This window comes from Oncorhynchus nerka, linkage group LG14 (genome assembly GCF_034236695.1).
Source record: "Oncorhynchus nerka isolate Pitt River linkage group LG14, Oner_Uvic_2.0, whole genome shotgun sequence".
NCBI lineage: Eukaryota > Metazoa > Chordata > Actinopteri > Salmoniformes > Salmonidae > Oncorhynchus > Oncorhynchus nerka.
The window spans coordinates 12,608,704-12,616,390 of NC_088409.1; positions in this window are offsets into that span (position 1 = coordinate 12,608,704).

Consider the following 7,687-nt stretch of genomic DNA (forward strand, 5'->3'; position numbering starts at 1 on the left):
ATCCTCTCCAGCACCATTCCATCGTCAACATATTTGAAAATGGCACATTTCTATGTTTAGTAGTAAAAAAAGATGGAGGAAGGTAGGTGTTTCCAATGACATCATAAACGAATTAGTAGACAATTAGTAGGTAATGCCTCCTAGCAATTGGTTAAAATCACGTGATGCACCCCGAGGATGTCATTGGAAACACATCTTCTTCTAACTATTTTAATACAAAACATAGAAATGTGCATTTTTCACATATGTTGACGCATGGATGGTTCTGGAGATAATGACTATGATGTTGATTTTTTAATTTTTAATTTCCATTTAAGCAATTTGGAGTAATTCAGTTTAAACTGGCTACCTTTGAAAGGACATGGCCTTAGAGAACAATCTGTCATGTCTGTGTTGAACTGTCGAGGCCCTCTGCTCCACTAGTAGCTAAAAGGAATAAAAGTGTCAGCATGCTTCAGTTCGGCTGAATCTTCACCCTGGAATGCTTTTCCAACAGTCTTGAAGGAGTTCCCACATATGCTGAGCACTTGTTGGCTGAAGCTAGTCATACCAAACGAGTGTGCTAGCATACTCCCTTAAAAAGACCTTCAATTTAAAAATGATAAAAGAGCGGCAATAGTACTGTTTGTCCATTTTGAGACGCCGTAGCCAGTATAAACGTCCTCAAAATAGTCCGAATTAATCTAAGATAACTCAAGAAATCTGTTTTTTTGCCGAAGTGATCTTAGTGATCTTACATCTAACTAAGATGTTTGGTGCAGTGTTTTTCAATGAAAAAATGTGCATGAAAACAAGTTGTCTTATGTTGAATGACAACAAAGATTTTAATGAAAAATCCCTACCGTTGACCGACCAAGGGGTGGAAACGTCAGACACCGAACTTAGGCTTGCCTCCAGAGGACCTACACTCCAGTATTATCCAGAGCAGTTTGGAGGACCTCCACTCCAGTATTATCCAGAGCAGTTTGGAGGACCTCCACTCCAGTATTATCCAGAGCAGTTTGGAGGACCTCCACTCCAGTATTATCCAGAGCAGTTTGGAGGACCTCCACTCCAGTATTATCCAGAGCAGTTTGGAGGACCTACACTCCAGTATTATCCAGAGCAGTTTGGAGGACCTACACTCCAGTATTATCCAGAACAGTTTGGAGGACCTACACTCCAGTATTATCCAGAGCAGTTTGGAGGACCTACACTCCAGTATTATCCCGAGCAGTTTGGAGGACCTACACTCCAGTATTATCCAGAGCAGTTTGGAGGACCTACACTCCAGTATTATCCAGAACAGTCTGGAGGACCTCCACTCCAGTATTATCCAGAGCAGTTTGGAGGACCTCCACTCCAGTATTATCCAGAGCAGTTTGGAGGACCTCCACTCCAGTATTATCCAGAGCAGTTTGGAGGACCTCCACTCCAGTATTATCCAGAGCAGTTTGGAGGACCTCACTCCAGTATTATCCAGAGCAGTTTGGAGGACCTACACTCCAGTATTATCCAGATTATCCAGAACAGTTTGGAGGACCTACACTCCAGTATTATCCAGAGCAGTTTGGAGGACCTACACTCCAGTATTATCCAGAGCAGTTTGGAGGACCTACACTCCAGTATTATCCAGAGCAGTTTGGAGGACCTACACTCCAGTATTATCCAGAGCAGTTTGGAGGACCTACACTCCAGTATTACCCAGAGCAGTTTGGAGGACCTACACTCCAGTATTATCCAGAGCAGTTTGGAGGACCAGTATTACCCAGAGCAGTTTGGAGGACCTACACTCCAGTATTATCCAGAGCAGTTTGGAGGACCTACACTCCAGTATTATCCAGAGCAGTTTGGAGGACCTACACTCCAGTATTATCCAGAACAGCAGTTTGAGCAGTTTGGAGGACCTACACTCCAGTATTATCCCGAGCAGTTTGGAGGACCTACACTCCAGTATTATCCAGAGCAGTTTGGAGGACCTACACTCCAGTATTATCCAGAACAGTTTGGAGGACCTCCACTCCAGTATTATCCAGAGCAGTTTGGAGGACCTCCACTCCAGTATTATCCAGAGCAGTTTGGAGGACCTACACTCCAGTATTATCCAGAGCAGTTTGGAGGACCTCCACTCCAGTATTATCCAGAGCAGTTTGGAGGACCTACACTCCAGTATTATCCAGAGCAGTTTGGAGGACCTACACTCCAGTATTATCCAGAGCAGTTTGGAGGACCTACACTCCAGTATTATCCAGAGCAGTTTGGAGGACCTACACTCCAGTATTATCCAGAGCAGTTTGGAGGACCAGTATTATCCAGAGCAGTTTGGAGGACCTACACTCCAGTATTATCCAGAGCAGTTTGGAGGACCTACACTCCAGTATTATCCAGAGCAGTTTGGAGGACCTACACTCCAGTATTACCCAGAGCAGTTTGGAGGACCTACACTCCAGTATTATTTTGGAGGACCTCCAGATTACAGAGCAGTTTGGAGGACCTACACTCCAGTATTACCCAGAGCAGTTTGGAGGACCTAGTATTATCCAGAACAGTTTGGAGGACCTACACTCCAGTATTATCCAGAGCAGTTTGGAGGACCTACACTCCAGTATTATCCAGAGCAGTTTGGAGGACCTACACTCCAGTATTATCCAGAGCAGTTTGGAGGACCTACACTCCAGTATTATCCAGAGCAGTTTGGAGGACCTACACTCCAGTATTATCCAGAGCAGTCTGGAGGACCTACACTCCATTATTATCCAGAACAGTTTGGAGGACCTACACTCCAGTATTACCCAGAGCAGTTTGGAGGACCTACACTCCAGTATTATCCAGAACAGTTTGGAGGACCTACACTCCAGTATTACCCAGAGCAGTTTGGAGGACCTACACTCCAGTATTATCCATTTGGAGGACCTACACTCCAGCAGAGCAGTTTGGAGGACCTACACTCCAGTATTATCCAGAGCAGTTTGGAGGACCTCCACTCCAGTATTATGCAGAGCAGTTTGGAGGACCTCCACTCCAGTATTACCCAGAACAGTTTGGAGGACCTACACTCCAGTATTACCCAGAGCAGTTTGGAGGACCTACACTCCAGTATTGCTGTATAACTATTCACGATGTAGTATATACAGCACAGTTGGTGCTGTTTACTTAGTAAATGTTAATGAAGGAACTTAATACACGCCTTGGGATAGTAGCTAATGTGGATACTGTCACTTTTAAAGTTCCTCACTGAGAATACTGTGTGTTTTGACGCGATGCTATGCAACATGATCTGACTCCAACCTATTAGCCTACAGGTCTCTCCACTTTGTCTGAGTTGGACTGAGTGCAGAAACATATGTAAATGGGTTTCACGCTGAGCTCTAGCACTCTGTGAACAGCATTAGCCTTACAGCCGTAGGGCTACAGTACATACACAAGGCCTCCACACCATCCTTTTAAAGAAGGAGAGCACAAAAGGGTCTTTGTGTACCCCCCCCCTCCAACCCCTCCTCCCCCCAGGACTTACCTGAACATAGTCCACACTCCTCCCCAGGGCTTTGAAGGCTGTGTACATTACTTCCCTCTTGCCTCCCCACTTCTGCATGATGCAGACACATTTATTATTGAGCACAAGGCGCGAGATGGCCTGCAGGCTCTCAGCGTACATCTCGTCCGTCTCCTCAGATCCTCGGTGATGGTAGTTATTTTTCCAGACGTACGTGGTGGCTTTATCCCACCCCATGATCTCCCGGAAGATCTCCATCATGTACTTGTCGTCCTCGTTATTCCCGTCGATCACCATGATGACCTTGATGCCCGGGTAGGTCAACCTCTTGACCGATACCAAACACTTCCTCAGGTAGGCCGGGTCCTCCTGATAGGCTGCAATGCACAGGGCCAGTGATTTGGTGAGTTTGATGGGCGTCTCCATGGATCTCCTCATGTTCCGGTGTTCTAGGACAGCAAACAGGCTCTGGATCATAAGGTGGATGACCAGGATGGCCCCGTACAGCCCGAAGGACAAGTGGTTTCGTGCCGTGGTGAAAAACTGGTAGCCCATTATGTAGGCGGTAGAGATCCCCACGAGGAGCGAGACTCCAAACATTGTCGTCCCGAAAATTCTTAGGTAGGTGAGAGCTTTGTCACATTTCATCTGGAAAAGCAAACAAGAACAGAATCATTGTCAATGTCAAATGAGATGACAGTAGAGACATACAGTGGGATCAATAATGAGATGACAGTAGAGACATACAGTGGGATCAATAATGAGATGACAGTAGAGACCTACAGTGGGATCAATAATGAGATGACAGTAGAGACCTACAGTGGGATCAATAATGAGATGACAGTAGAGACATACAGTGGGATCAATAATGAGATGACAGTTGAGACATACAGTGGGATCAATAATGAGATGACAGTAGTGACACTGGGAGGACATTGATATGGTAATTACTAAATGAACACAGCTTCAGATATTAATTGGTCAACTTGTTAGAGATATACAGAAGACATAATGATGATAATGATGATATATGTTCCTAATAATCACCATAATGATGATAATGATGATAAATGTACCTAATAATCATCATTACGATGCGTCACTGTAAAAGCTCTTCCCTAACTCTACACTGTCACCATAGCAACAGACTCCATGTTTCACAACAACAAAAAAACAGGTTCAGATAAACTGTAAACAGACTCCTCCCTTCTCTCTCTCCCTACATCCCCCTCCCCAAAATCCCCCTCTAAATGTCAGATGGTTCTCTATGGCCGATTGTTCCAAGTCTCTTTATTAATGCTGCATCCCATCTGCTGGGCAGACGTACGAGTCGAGCGAGAGAGCGAGCACCACCCTCTGACATCATCTGTTTATATCTCCGTGGGAAGACAAGAGCAGGGAAATGTAAAACGCTGCCTCTCCACTAAAGACCCTTCTGTCACATTGAACAATATGGTGGTACATTTTATCAGTTGAGGCAGTAGGAGGGTGGCACCTTTTGTTTAAGGCTTAGACATGTGATAGTTTAAGTGACACTTCAAGGTGTCTAATGCTGTTGAAAAGCAATGAAACACTATCACGGCTTGTTTTATTTGAATGCCAGTTTTTTGGGTCTCCACTAAAGACCCTTCTGTCACAGTGAAGCAGGTAGTAGGGCATCTTGTTACTTTGTTTTAATTAAAGATCTTGGATCTATCATAAGTGACACTTTGATGTGTCCAATGCTGCCTGCATGGGTCTGTCCAGTAACACTAAAGACCCATCTGTCACAATGGAGAACAAAGTGGTACTTCTTGGTCAAGTAAAGGCTGAGGTCGTCTTAGTAGGCTATATTAAAGGCTGAGGTCGTCTTAGTAGGCTATATTAAAGTCTGAGGTCATCTTGGTAGGCTATATTAAAGGCTGAGGTCGTCTGGGTAGGCTATATTAAAGGCTGAGGTCGTCTTGGTAGACTACATTAAAGGCTGAGGTCGTCTTGGTAGACTACATTAAAGGCTGAGGTCGTCTTGGTAGACTACAGTAAAGGCCGAGGGCGTCTTGGTAGACTATTTTAAAGGCTGAGTGCGTCTTAGTAGACTACATTACAGGCTTATATGTAGTCTAAGTTGCTGTCCAAGTCTGTCTAAAAGCAAAGAACCCCTGACATGTCTTGTTTGACTTGTGCTTGTAATTAGAGTTTTTAAATCAGCCGCCTCCTTGACTTGGATTAGGGACTGGAACGGGAACAGTGACATATAGAATGCTGTTCTATATGTCAATGGGTCTCTCTCCACGTGACCTAAAGCAGTAGGCGTAAAAGAAACGCCTGAACTAGATCCCCTACATAATGGTCTGGAACTAGATCCCCCTACATCCTGGTCTGGAACTAGATCCTCTACATACTGGTCTGAAACTAGATCCCCTACATAATGGTCTGGAACTAGATCCTCTACATACTGGTCTGGAACTAGATCCCCTCTACATACTGGTCTGAAACTAGATCCTCTACATACTGGTCTGAAACTAGATCCTCTACATACTGGTCTGAAACTAGATCCTCTACATACTGGTCTGAAACTAGATCCCCCTACATACTGGTCTGAAACTAGATCCCCCTACATACTGGTCTGAAACTAGATCCCCTACATACTGGTCTGAAACTAGATCCTCTGGTCTGAAACATACTGGTCTGAAACTAGATCCCCCAAACTAAACAGATACTGGTCTGAAACTAGATTCCCTACATAAACTAGATCCCCTCTACAAACTGGTCTGAAACTAGATCTCCCACTGGTCTGAAACCAGATCCCCTAGATCCTGGTCTGAAACCAGATTCCCTACATACTGGTCTGAAACTAGATCCCCTACAAACTGGTCTGAAACCAGATCCCCTACATACTGGTCTGAAACTAGATCCTCTACATACTGGTCTGAAACTAGATTCCATACTGGTCATACCTAGTCTGAAACTAGATTCCCTACATACTGGTCTGAAACTAGATCCTCTACATACTGGTCTGAAACTAGATCCCCAAACATACTGGTCTGAAACTAGATCCTCTACATACTGGTCTGAAACTAGATCCCCTACAAACTGGTCTGAAACCAGATCCCCTACATACCTGGTCTGAAACGATCCCCTACATACTGGTCTGAAACTAGATCCTCTACATACTGGTCTGAAACTAGATCCCCTACATACTGGTCTGAAACTCCCTAGATCCCCTATACTGGTCTGAAACTAGATCCCCTACATACAAAACTAGATCCCCTACATACTGATCTGAAACTAGATCCCCCTCATAAAACTAGATCCCCCTGGGTCTGAAACTAGATTCCTGATCTGAAACTAGATCCCCATACTGATCTGAAACTACTACTGGTCTGAAACCAGATCCCCTACATACTGGTCTGAAACTAGATCCCCTACATACTGATCTGAAACTAGATCCCCCTACATACTGATCTGGGGAGGTTCTCTTCTGTACTGTTCAACCAATCCAGTAAATGTGGAGGATGAGTTAAGATGGAGTGTCTCCTTGTTAACATCCAAAAGTGGAAGACACACGAAGTCACAGGCTCTCTTTCCATTTCCCCTGAAAACTGGAACATCCGGTTGTTGGGGACTCAGCAGAGGCTACTCTCCATGAAAGACCTCTCTATCTGTCACAGTGAAGAAGAAGCTGGTACATCGTGGTTAAAGTCTTGGATATGTGATTGCATAAGTGACACCTTGAAGTGTTTCGGTGCTGTTGTGAAGCAAAGAAACCCTGATAGGCCTTGTGTCTAGACTGTAGTTGGGTTTCTTTTTGTTAAATCAGCCACCTCCTTGGCATCGAATAAGGCCTGGATCACTTGATACAGGATGAAAAGTGGATGTAATCAGTGTGTGAGGCGAGCTGAGTGCTGAACTGGCATGTTTCTGGACTTTAAGCGTCATCACAAGACCTCTGACTCCATTCCCCTCCATATGGTCCAAGTCCCCACCCCTTGGCCAACTGGTTAACCTAACACATTGGTGTTAACGTCTGTAGTGTTAAACCAGTACAAAGAGTGTCCCAACCCTAACATCTTTATTTTCAAGTCTCACTGTTGTAGGCTACACTTTGTGTGAACTGTGAACCTCAACCCCCTCATTCAGACGGTGCTAAAACAGCCTAGATAACTAAACCCTGCGGGCCAGATGCAGAAGGATTAACCACTAATGTGTGTGTGAAGTGACGTTTTGCCCCCCCGT